Genomic DNA, 13,374 nt, shown 5'->3' with positions numbered 1-13,374 from the left:
CGAAAGCACCCGCAAATCTACCGCTAAGGCCATGAATCAAATACGGAAGTGGGGATGCCACTTTGACGGAAAAGACCCGATGTCTTTCCTAGAACGAATAGACGAACTAAAGACCGGGTATGAATACGACGACCGCCAGTTACTCCGCGGACTCCCGGAACTGCTCAAAGGAGAGGCTCTCCTCTGGTACCGCAACAACCGGCAAAACTAGGGGGCTTGGGACGATTTCGTACGCGAATTCCGCGACTACTACCTGCCCCACCGCTACATCGCGCAACTCCGCCGCGAAATACAGGCGCGCACACAAAAACCGGGAGAAAAATACCGAAAATTCGCAACTGAAATACTTACAATGATGCGACGCGCGGGGGGCTATTCTACCATCGAACAGCTCGACATATTATACGAGAATATGGAGCCGCGATACAAACTGTACGTACGCCGCGAGGAGATTCACCGTCCAAACGACTTATTGACACGCGCCGAAAATTTCGAGACAATCGAAGAGCAGTGCAAAGCGCGACAGACCCCGCAGAAGGAAATCGCCGCCGCCGCGACAAGCTACGACAAAAATGAATGCTGCTGGCGGTGCAAGCAACGCGGACACACCAGATTCGATTGCCGACGCATACCGCGGAAATTTTGTTCGCAGTGTGGAAAGAACGGGGTACTAACGAAGGACTGTCATCCGCCACCGGGAAACGCCACCAGAGCCGAGGGAAGCGCGGTCGCGCCCCGTCCCTCCGAATAATTTATAAACCGCGACCGCACCTACCACTACGAATCCGCGGCCGTCCGTTCCTCGCGCTCATGGACATCGGCTCAGAGGCCTCTTTCGTCAGCTCCCAGACCGCCGCCATACTAGAAACCGACGGATTCCCGACAAAACCGGCCACCGGTCGCGTCCACCTGGCCGACGGGTCAAATACCCACATCACGGGCTACATGACCCTACCGGTTTCGACGTCCGGCCCCGAGATCTGGCACGACTTTCAAATCATGCCGGGCCTCGACGCCGAAATCTTGGCCGGCGTCGACTTCTGGGCACGGCTGCGCCGAGCCATTCCTCCGCCGCCGATCAAGCGCGCTTACGCTGCCACGCCGCGGCGGGTGGCGGGGGCGTGCCACGGGGGCCTTACCCCAAACGAGCAACGGCGCCTCCGCGAATTCCTAGACACGGAATTACCGCTTTTCGAGAACGTGCGCGGACCCACCGACCGCATCCAGCACACAATCCGCGTACGCTGTCACACACCAATCAAGCAGCGGTACCGACCGCGCAACCCGGCCATGCAGGCCATCATCGACACCGAAGTAGAGGGGATGCTCCGCGAGGGGGTAATTGAGCCCTCTCGCAGCGCGTGGAGCTCCCCGATCGTGATCGTCAAGAAAAAGGACGGCAAGCCTCGTTTCTGCGTAGATTTTCGCCGCGTGAACGAGGTCACCGAACCAGATGCCTACCCGCTGCCACAGATTGCAGCCACTCTCAACAAGCTCCGAGGGGCAAAGTACCTGACCACGTTAGACCTAAAAAGCGGGTACTGGCAGGTACCGCTCGACACCGCCAGCCGCACGGTCACCGCGTTCACCGTCCCCGGAAAGGGCCTATTCCAGTTTCGAGTGATGCCGTTCGGCCTGCACTCCGCCCCCGCGACCTTCCAACGCCTGCTGGACGCGGTCCTGGGACCCGAACTCGAGCCGCACGTCTTCGTATATCTAGACGATATTATCATCGTCAACAGCGCGTTCGACGAACATATCCGGACGATACAGGAAGTGTTCCGCCGTCTCCGCGAGGCGCGCCTCCGCCTGAACCCCGATAAATGCAAGTTCTGCGTCGACCAGCTCACGTACCTGGGGCATGTGGTAGACCGCGAGGGGATACGCACCGACCCCGACAAGACCAAGGCCATCGCGGAATGGGAATCCCCGAGGAACGTAAAACAAGTACGTCAGTTCCTCGGGATCGCGTCATGGTACCGTCGGTTCGTGAAGGACTTCGCCTCCGTCGCGGCACCCCTGACCGCCCTGACGAAAAAGAACGCACCATGGGAGTGGGGCGCGAAGCATCAGGAGGCCTTTAACGACCTCAAGCGCACCCTGACCACCGCCCCGGTACTCGCCTATCCCGATTTCTCTCGACAGTTCGTCCTACAAACCGACGCGAGCACAACGGGGCTGGGCGCCGTGCTGACGCAGAACTTTCCCGAGGGGGAGCGAGTCATTGCATACGCTAGCCGCACCTTAAATTCCGCCGAACGGAACTATAGCGCGACCGAACTGGAGTGTCTCGCGGTCGTGTGGGGCATACGAAGAATGCGCTGTTACTTGGAAGGGTACCGGTTCAAAGTCATCACCGACCACCAATCCTTACGGTAGTTGAGTCACATCGATTCACCGACTGGAAGACTCGGGCGCTGGGCATTTGAGCTCCAGCAATACAATTTCGAAATTCAATATCGTAAGGGCACGCTGAACCGAGTGGCAGACGCGCTCTCTCGCCAACACGCTACGCACGCTATTACTCTACCAGACTGCGCGTGGTACCGTCGCACATGGCGAGCCGTAAGAAACGCACCCCGCGAACATCCCGACCTCCGGATAGAGGGCAACCGCCTTCGCAAGCACCTACTCCACACGCTGGATTTTAGAGACACCCCACCGGAAACTCAGTGGAAGGAATGCGTACCCACGAAGGAACGCGGCGAACTACTGCGGCGGTACCACGACGAGCCGACCGCGGGACACCTGGGGGTCGCGAAAACGATCGCGCGCATCGCGGAGCACTATTACTGGCCGGGTATGTTCGGCGAAATCTCGCGATACGTCCGCCGCTGCCGCGAATGCTTGGCGCATAAGCCCGCTCAAACACGTCCCGCCGGCCTGTTACACCCCACGACGGTCACACGACCCTGGCAGCAGGTGACCATCGACCTGATTGGCTCGCTGCCCCGCACCACGCGAGGAAACACCTGGGTGCTGACGATGCAGGACCGCTTCACCCGGTGGCTCGAGGTACGCACCCTTCGACGCGCTTCCGCGAGCAGCGTCGTTTTTAGCTACTCTCCGAGGCCATTATCCTCCGCCACGGATGCCCTGAGGAGATCATCTCCGATAACGGGACGCAGCTGCGGTCGTCACTATTTGAGCAGCTACTCGTAAAAAGCGGCATCCGCCACCGACTAGCCCCGGCGTACGCTCCTCATTGCAACCCCGTCGAGCGCACAAACCGTATCATTAAAACGATGATGGCGCAATACGTCCGTCGTAATCATCGTGCCTGGGATGAGCATATCGGGGAATTCCAATTCGCGTATAACACCGCGCGACACGACGCCACGGGCTACTCGCCCGCATTCCTTCTCTACGGGCGCGAATTACGGCGACCCACCGAGCCCGTCACCGAGGGGCGAACTCCGCGACACTCCCTGCAGCAACGCTTGCAGGAAGCGTACGAGCTCGTGCGAATCAAGACCGCACGCGCCTTCCAACATCAGGAAAAATATTATAACCTACGCCGCCGCGACTGGCGACCGAAAATAGGAGAGTGGGTGTGGAAGCGTGACCACCCCCTCTCCAAACGCGCGGACGCGTTTAATGCCAAATTAGCTCCAAAATTCGTTGGACCCTTGGAGGTGCGTCGCATCGTCTCCCCCGTTATAGTCGATCTGCGAGGATCGAACGGGAAATGGTACCGGCACATACATACACAGGATTTAAAGGTCGCCGACCCTCCGCAAGCAGCCGTCACCGAAGATGTAAACACATCCGAGGAATAGGAGACAACGACCCGATAACAAAAACGACCGAAAAAGAAAGAGAAGAGGGGGCCCAGCAGAGCTGTACCGGAGGCGCGAAACAGAGAGCATCTCACTTCGCTCGAAACAATGGATCGAGACGAGATCCTCGCTGCGATAAACGCATTCCTGGAGGAGCCTGAGGAATACGATCCGGCACAACCCGGATTTGACCGACTCGGCACCAACACCGCACCACCACCACCAAAACCACCGGCACCCAAGGTCGCACTGGTAGGCTACCGGAAGGGACGGCTAGTACAACCGTCGGACCGACGGAATACGGAGAAAAACGCCTGGCTCACCGAACCACCACCGACCAGGCCACGGCGACCACCATCATCCGCGCCGCCGCCTCCGCGTCCGACCCTGGAACCATTGCAAGTGTATGGTCCGGCTCCTCCACCGCCCATCCTCGTCGAGGTAGCACCTGGGGTCACAGTGGACGTGCCGCATTTTGCAGTTCACGTCAGCCGCCAGTACAAAGCCCGCCTAGGCAACCGTCGCTGGCATCTGCGCTTCGACCGCGTAGGCCGACTACGCTCCTGTAAGGAGAAATCCTATACCTCCACAGCGGGACCATAGGCGCCTCGAATGCAGGCGCTATCTAACGGGGGGGGGGGGTGATGTAACGAACCTCCCGTCCGCCGGCATCACCGACCGCGCGCGGTCCGGCCGAACATCCGCCGGACCGCACAAACGGGCACCGGCCCGTCCTAATCGTCCGCATTAAAAGCGTCGAGACGAGACATCGTCTCCGCTCCGCGTATTTCCCCGCACGCTCCCAACCTCCACGGGGGGGGGGGGGAGCAAGTGCGGGGAAACCCGAAGATCCGCGAGGATCCCCGATCCTCCACCCGAGCGGGTATAAAAAGCCGCTCCGGTGGAGGCTGCGACACTTCTCGCTCCGACCGTACACTGGATTCCGATCCCGACCAGAGTACGATCCTGAGAAGCTTCCTGCGACCGGCAGATAGGGTAGAGTGTTCTCCGCCTTAACCGAGAGCTCTCGGTACCGCTCGCACTCCAGATCCTAGTCGTCTCCGTAGCAGAGGGTAGAGCGTACTCCGCCTTCGCCGAGAGTTCTCGGCTACGGACTTTCCTTAGTCGCCCGATCACCCGGCCCGAACACAACGGGGGTGGAGAGTTCTCCGCCTCCCTCGAGAGATCTCGAGATCGACCGGCGTTTCCTCAAAATCTCCGAGAAATCATCGCGCGGCGTAAACACCCCGCGCTTCACGCCGCACACCGCGCATCACCGGTCTCGAGGCATCGGCAGTTACCGCCCGCCGTACCGCTCGCCTCACCGCGCCACGAAGCGCCGTTTCGCGCGCCAGGGCATTGCCCGCCGGCCCGTCACCGCGTACCGCGATCATCACCAAGCAAACTACGCACGCGACAGCAAAACAGCTGTTTTGACCGCGACGCGAAAACTCACATACACACCCACACACACACACACACACACACCACACTTGTAAATAGCACCTTCCGTCACGACTCACCGACACATCAACGACTGTAAATAATCTGTACATAATTACGAAGTATTAAAATACATATCTACTCTTTATTTCGGAAGAAAACTGCGTCTATTGTCTCAGGGACCTTCTCACACCCGATCCTAGCAGACTAAGCCCGCGTGGGAAATACGGTCCGTTACACAGGTTATGTCTGAACACAGAATTCACTCCCTCCTAACGTCACGCTACATTCACGAGAGTTCGTGTCTACGCGCTTTTTTACAACGCACGAGTTTTCTTACACACGCCCGTCCACGACGCTTTATTCACAAACGTGTAAACGATGTAATTAATACACGTAATTATATTGCTTGAGGCTTCGCTGCTTCTTCGTCTCACGCACTATATTATCGCGCTGACAAAAGATGTTTAACGTGCGGGGCACGGAACTCACGCCCTTCCTACTTTCGCTTTCGGAAGTCGTTTTTTGGTTATAACGAGTAACGTGGATTTCTCCTTGAAGAGAGTTAACGCGCGAAAGCTCTCGAGAGCTCTCGTTGCTTGCTTAAGTACCAGTGCGGGGATTCCCCCTACTCGCATCGCTTCGCCAATCACGCGTCGCGTCGGTTTCCGGGAGCGCGGCAGACGCGCTGTCCCCCTCTCCTCCGACTCGGACGAATCGGCGCTGCGTGCCGCTGCTGTAGTGCGGATGCCAGCAAGTCTCCCCCAAGGAACTGTCCCGATTGCGCACCGACCTGATTGCACACGGACCTGATTGCGCACCGATCCGTTTGCACACGGACCCGATTGCACACGACCTGTTTGCACACGGACCCAATTGGACACAGACTCGATTGGACACAGTCCCGATTGGATACGGACTCGATTAAACACAGATCCGATTGGACACGACCCAATTGGACACGGACCCGATTGCACACGGACCCAATTGCACACGGACCCGATTGTGCACCGACCCGTTTCCGCATTTCAGATAGTACATGGGTTAGCGACTTGGACGTGGTGGGTGCGGGAGGGTGGCGAAGCTCTTCTTGCACCTCCCCGTGTGCGTGCGTGCGTGCGTGCGTGCGTGCGTGCGTGCGTGCGTGCGTGCGTGCGTGCGTGCGTGCGTGCGTGCGTGCGTGCGTGCGTGCGTGCGTGCGTGCGTGCGTGCGTGCGTGCGTGCGTGCGTGCGTGCGTGCGTGCGTGCGTGCGTGCGTGCGTGCGTGCGGGCGGGCGGGCGGGCGGGCGGGCGGGCGGGCGTGCGTGCGTGCGTGCGTGCGTGCGTGCGTACGTGCACAAAGCGTTTTCTGCACCTCAGGTTTGCCACTATAAAATATGTATAAAAAAGAAAAATATTATAATAAATATTTTGTACGTATTTTTATGTCTGAGTTTGCCAAGTATAAAATAATTGATAAATATTTATGAAAATATTAAAAATAAATATTTATGCTATTATACAAAAATACAAAAATATTTCGAGCTTACCCAGTGAACACATTTTATAGCGGCAATATAACGTGGAAGTTACATGTAATTTAACATTGTTATTCTTGTGATATGTAGGTGCTATATGACATGGAAATAACCTGTTACGTAATATTTGTTATACGCAAGTGATCTAGCTGTTATACATCGTTTTGGCGTTACAGTTATTCAACAAAAATTGTATAATCGTAACATAACATGTTCGTATCAATGTTATTACGGAACGATGCGTCGTAGTTGACTCAGAAATCAGACATTATAACATCCTGAATGACAGATCTATTTAATAATAAAAAAAAATTATTATAAAGATAATGTTTTCAAAAATAACGGTTTGTCTACAATTACTGCGCACAAAAAATGCACAAAATCTAAATTCATCATGTGCTGAACAAAAACAGAATAATAAATGTATACTATTCAATTTTTCTTAGAATTATGATCTATATAGTTAACCATCTAATTAATCATTTGAACGCTTCAAAGATTAGTGCTAAATAGATCGCAATTTCCATCAAATTATTAAGGTTATGGAAAAAGATAAATTTGACAATGAAATTATTAAGTAAATAAATTAATGCTATTTATTTTTAATGTTTTGCAAAATTTAATTGCTTTTATAAAAAATAATATAGTCGCGTCAGTTTATATATAGGTACATGTAGACAATAACAAGTACCCATATCGATGAGTCAAATTGGCGTAGCAGGTAGAGTACAAGGTTCGTAATCCTAAGGTCCCGGATTCAAACCTAGGAGCGGCAAGTAAGAATAAAATAAAAAATAACAATTTAAATTTAATTAATTAATAAAAATGTATCCTAAATGTAGTATGTGCTGTTGATAAAAATAATTTCAAAAAAAATGAAATTTTTATTTTATTTTATTTTTCTTTGTAACTGTTGTGTAACGGTTAGATAACATGTAATTATAACATGTTATATTGCTGAGTCGGAAATTCTAACTTACATGTAAGTTACGTGTAATTTCAGAGTAACGTAACCTGTTATATTCGGTTACATTGCTGTTACACTGCTGCTATATTACTGTGTTCACTGGGTATATACCATGAATATTTTTTAGTACATTTTAAAAATATATTTTATATATTGTTAATAATAATTTCTAAATAATTTATGAAAACGATTATATACATAATTTAAAAAATGTTTTTTAAAAATAAATTCATAAAATATTTATAAGAATTTATTTTAAATTTTCTGTGCTATTCACACAGATTGTTTTTGCATTATTTTGCAATGCGGAATCGTATCGTGTGCAATCGAGTCGGTGTGCAATCAGGTCCGTGTGCAATCGGGTCCGTGTGCAATCGGGTCTGTGTGCAAACGGGTCGTGTGCAATCGGGTCGGTGCGCAATCGGGTCCGTGTACAATCGGGTCCGTGTACAATCGGGTCCGTGTCCAATCAGGTCCGTGTCCAATCGAGTCTGTGTCCAATCGAGTACGTGTCCAATCGGGACTGTGTCCGATCGGGACGGTGTGCAATCGAGACTGTGTCCAATCGAGTCCGTGTCCAATCGGGTCTGTGTCCAATCGAGTCCGTGTCCAATCGGGTCCGTTTGCACGGGTCGGTGCGCAATCGGGTCGGTGCGCAATCGGGTCCGTGTGCAATCGGGTCGGTGCGCAATCGCTTCCGTGTGCAAACGGGTCGATGCGCAATCGGGTCCGTGTGCAATCGGGTCCGTGTGTAATCGGGTCTGTGTCCAATCGGGTCTGTGTCCAATTGAGTCCGTGTCCAATCGGGTCTGTGTCCAATCGGGAAATACTGTGTCCAATCGCTTATGTGCGCAATCGGGCCTCACTCCTCCCCCACTCTCGTGGTTGCAGCCAATCACCGAGATGTACTTTTGGGTGGAGATGGTGCGTTGGAGTTGCCCCTCTGGACTTGGCGTCGTTTTCCATGTTCGTAACGCATTGCACTTAAAAGTGCAGTTGTTTGCACTTAGGTGTAATAACTTAAACTATGTAAATTTATGTAAATGACATGGAAACTTATTTTACCTATCTTAAAGGATTTTTTACGCAATATTAATAATAGAAAATACATATTTTTTAAAGAATAGTGAACTAAAGACTAAAAGCATAAGAAATTAAAAAAGAAATATTTAGGTGTAGTATTATCGTCGTTATTAAGGATAGGTGATGAATTACGAGCTCTTTCTCCGACTCGTACATAACGGAATAACTTATATGAAAGTCTCTTTATTGAACAGACCTATGCCTATATAATATCATGCAAACGCAATAAAAGGTAATTAATGTGTGCTTTCCAGCAAGACACAGTGTAACACAGTGTCCATTAGTGTGAAAAAGAACATGTCAGTGTGTCTCGCTCACACTAGTGGACACAGTGTAACACAGTGTTCATTAGTGTGAGAAAGTACATGTCAGTGTGTCTCGCTCACACTAGTGGACACAGTGTAACACAGTGTTCATTAGTGTGAGAAAGTACATGTCAGTGTGTCTCGCTTACATTAGTGGACACTGTGTCTTGCTGGAAAGCACACAATGTAATATTGACGTTGTTAACTGAAAATAAACATGACCGGTTTTCTAACCTTAAAAGAACTTTTGTCGCGTAGCCCATTTTAGTGCGGCGCTTATAAATAGATACTTATTTAAGCTATTATTTAACAAAATAAAAGGTAGAACTTTTGGTGCGTCTCGCGCATTTATATCACACAAAATAGGATTATCAAAATAGAATAGTAAAACGGTTATAATATTTAATAGATATCCACACCATTCTACGTAGGCAAAAATAACAATGACTAGCAAACTTAAAAATCGGACTAAAATCGTAATAAAATAGAAAAATCTTTTCGCGAAAACGCGGTGTCACGATGCGCTGCCACTGTCACTGTGTGCCCGCCTCTGTCTGCGCCGGGTCCTGCGATCTCTCCAGACGGATGGTCAGCACACTCTTGACGTCGACCCTCCTGGTTTCGATCTTCGTGGCCGTGTACCTTCTCAGACTCGCTGGTTTCTCCGCCTTGTCCCCGGATGGTGCGGTGGTTGTTTCGTCCCTAGAGGGCGGTCTCAAGGTTAGGGTTAAGTCAGTGGTTTAGATCTAGTCACGTGGACTCAGGCCCGCGTCTACGAGCGGACACTACAGATTCGGGAAGTGGGCGGGACGATGACGGACAGGGTCCGTCGCCTGCTGAGGCTCCAGGCCCGGCGGTCCTTAATCGAGGAGTGGCGCGCCTGTGCAGTCCAGGCTACAGTGGTGCAAGTTTTGGGCCGCTAGCACTTCGGGTGCTCCGCCGAGCACCCGAGTCGGATGCTCGGCGGTGTTCGGCGAAACACCCGAGGTGCTAGCGGCTTGCACCACTGGGTTAAGTAAGATTAATTAATCTTAACTTGCATTGTTTCAATTATAGGAATAAATTATTTCTATAAAGTTGATATGAAAATCGTATATTCTGTACTAAAAATTTTTACACTATTATATAATAACAATTTACCTTATGTAATAAATGAATTTTATTATGCTGTCTGTTGTATGACACACATGCGTATATTTTTCCACTATTAACCAAGTCGTACAATGGTGAAAGATTTAAAGTGTATCTTCATTGTTATTCATGAAAACAAATTATAAAACTAGCCAATAAAAGTTTACGTGAAAAATTTCACGTTTGACGAATTTGCAATAGAAAAACAATGTTTATGTAATAGACAGTTAAACCAACGGCAGACAATACGTTTTTTAAAATTAAATTACGTGTAAATTAATACATTATGAATTTTGTACCATGCAAAATGAAATATTTTTTCACTTTTCACGTAATCATTTTCATATAAAATTCGTTACGTGTAAAGTGAAAAATAAAAATGTTTAATGATCGCTGCTCTGATTTCGCCACCAAAAGTGAGGCAAAAATCTGTTAGAAATGTAGCATCAAATGGTGGCGCTGGGTATTATTACAATAATTTACAATTGAAAACAATATAGAGTATATCAACAAACGGTTAATTTAAAGCAATTTCATATTGTGGCGTTATATGTAAATTATCGAAATATGACACTAAATGGGGTCTTTTGTCAAGCGTTTTGTGACGAAAATTTATTTTCTTTCATGTCCTTTCAATAACGGCTATTTTTCTAACATATACTAACATATAACATATAAAACAAAACTGAATTTGCTCAGCTTCAAAAACAAAAGCGGGATAAGATATTTTAAACTCCTCGGGTACTTTAATCCAATCAGCAGTAAATTAATAATCAAGTAGTGCTTTTTCTTCGTTTTTTAATAAGAAAAATAATGTATATATAAGCATGGTTTTCTCAGAAAAATATTGAAAAATTCACTTAAATTTGTTCACTTAAAAAATTCACTTAAGAAAAATAATTTTCTTAAGAATTGCTTGAAACTTGGAGGATACCTTGAATGCAATGAAATCTATACTTGATTACAACTTTAGAAAGATGACACGTACAGAAATTAAGATAATTAATTTCGAAATTCGATCCTTACCCAGATAACACAGAGATTAACAGAAATTCCTAAAGAAGTCATTTTAATAAATACTTGGAGAAGTAAAAAAATGAATACATAAAGAATTCTTGAGGAATTAGCCACAATGAGTTTACATTAAAGTATTCCTTAAGAGTTCATTGTAATGAATACCTCGCGATTTATTATTTGGAACATTTAGAGTATTCATAGAGAAGTCATTTTAAAGAATACTTGGCGAAGTAAAAAAATGAATACATAAAGAACTCTTGAAGAATTAGCAACAATGAGTTCACATTGAAGTATTCCTTAAGAGTTCATTGCAATGAATACCTTATATCGCGATTTATTATTTGGAATACTTTGAGTATTTATCAGAAATTACTCGAGTGTTTGGATAATCTCAATTACATTTTTATAATTATATATCGCTTAATAAATGCCAATTTATACTTTTATATACGAAATGCGCTATATATAATTAACAAAACAATTAATATAAAACTTAAAAGAGCGTGCTGATCTGCAACTACAGAGTGTCGCGTTCCGCATGATGCAGCATTTTCCTCGTTTGTGTTAACTATACATATGTTTCATCCTTCTGACAACATCTATTGTAATAATCTATAACAAATATGTATGCATAAACAAGAAGTGTTCATGGATCATCACGGGGCGTTAGGATGCGTACGGTCTTCGAAGTCAAGCAACGTTGGCGATGGTTAATACTTGGATGGGTGACCGTTTTTTCAAGTGCAGAAATTAAACATGCTTTAACAGGTACGACTAAGGCTTGGTTGAAACATGGTATAATCTTCCTCTTACAAAATTAATCAAAATTTTTTATTTTTTAAATTTTTCTGAGAAACGTCCTAATATTATAAAAATCGAAACATTTATCAGAAATCTTGAAAATGAATTTTTTAATTGCGTTTGAGATATCTACTTGAAGAAGTCCTAATGAATACTTTAAGAAGTTCTGAGGAATTCCAACAAGTAATTCTATATGAATACTTTAAGAAGTTCTGAGAAATTCTAACAAGTAATTCTATATGAATACTTTAAGAAGTCCTGAGGAATTCGAATCATGGTGCATGTAACTTCCTACGTTATTCTTAAAGTATTCTTCTATGAATTCCTCAGGAATTACTGTTCAGAAAGGAAGACTATTTTATGAATTCTCTAAGAAGACACTGTGTTATCTGGGTATACATGTAAGCGTCATACCAAACTACTGAAAAACATTTTTTAGCAATTGTGAAAAAACGGCAAATGAACCAAAAACTGACACTCATTAATTCATAATAGTACAAATATTCTATGAGGCATTTTTACGCGCGGAGAGTGTACGCCACTGAAAATGTGGCAACGGTGTGTTATATACTGTTGCATCCCATAGAATACATCTTTCAGAAAGCTTTCTGAAAGATATGACAAAAGATATCTTTCAGAAAGCTTTCGCTCGACCGCGTCTAAAGCGATTTAACTTTTCTAGCTGACGATAGCGCATCAACATCCTTAAAACAAAGAATACGAAAAATATGCGAATTTAACTTTTACAAAACATTTCTTAACAAATAAAATGAAATTAAAAACTCAAACGCTATTTTAAGATGTACTTTAAAACTATGTAGGACGTTCTTTTAACTTTCTTTTAAAAAACTTTATTTATTTAACAAAATAAATGTTGAAAAATTTCAAAAATAAATAAAAAATAAATTAAGTGATAAAATTCACCTTTTAGTCGTAATTTAATAAACCTTTGGCGTTCACAAATAAACAAAACTTATTCCTAAATATCCAAATGTTTTGATGTTGCAGTTATGTTGCCAACAATTGTGCAGTAACTAATTTAGACAAACAAGGTGAAACAGCATTATGTCTGCTAGGTTAAACTTATATGAATTCTATTTTCAACAATGGCAAATTGATAGCAACGTGTCAGCCTTAATTTGTTATCAATCATTTGTTGTTGCCATGTTGCTGTTATATCGCAAACAATATAATGTATTATTATTACTGACCGTTTCCTTTTTAAATGTTCTCAACTGACTGCATGTATAAGTAATCATGTTGCTGAATTCGTAATGTGTTTTATTTTGATGTCAACAAATGTATAGCAAATCTATAACAACACATGCAAT

General features: G+C 46.3%; 1 long non-coding RNA gene across 1 annotated transcript; it reads left to right on the top strand.

Annotated features, from left to right (window-relative positions):
• The first annotated feature begins 8,507 nt into the window (after positions 1–8,507).
• On the top strand, positions 8,508–12,481 carry LOC118648374. Its single transcript, XR_004965264.1, has 2 exons — positions 8,508–9,415; positions 9,504–12,481. It is a non-coding gene; the product is annotated as an uncharacterized LOC118648374 (long non-coding RNA).
• Positions 12,482–13,374: the final 893 nt, after the last annotated feature.

This window comes from Monomorium pharaonis, chromosome 1 (genome assembly GCF_013373865.1).
Source record: "Monomorium pharaonis isolate MP-MQ-018 chromosome 1, ASM1337386v2, whole genome shotgun sequence".
NCBI classification, from domain to species: Eukaryota; Metazoa; Arthropoda; class Insecta; order Hymenoptera; family Formicidae; genus Monomorium; species Monomorium pharaonis.
The sequence above is the reverse complement of the archived record's forward strand: the minus strand, read 5'-3'. Positions and strand labels throughout refer to the sequence as shown.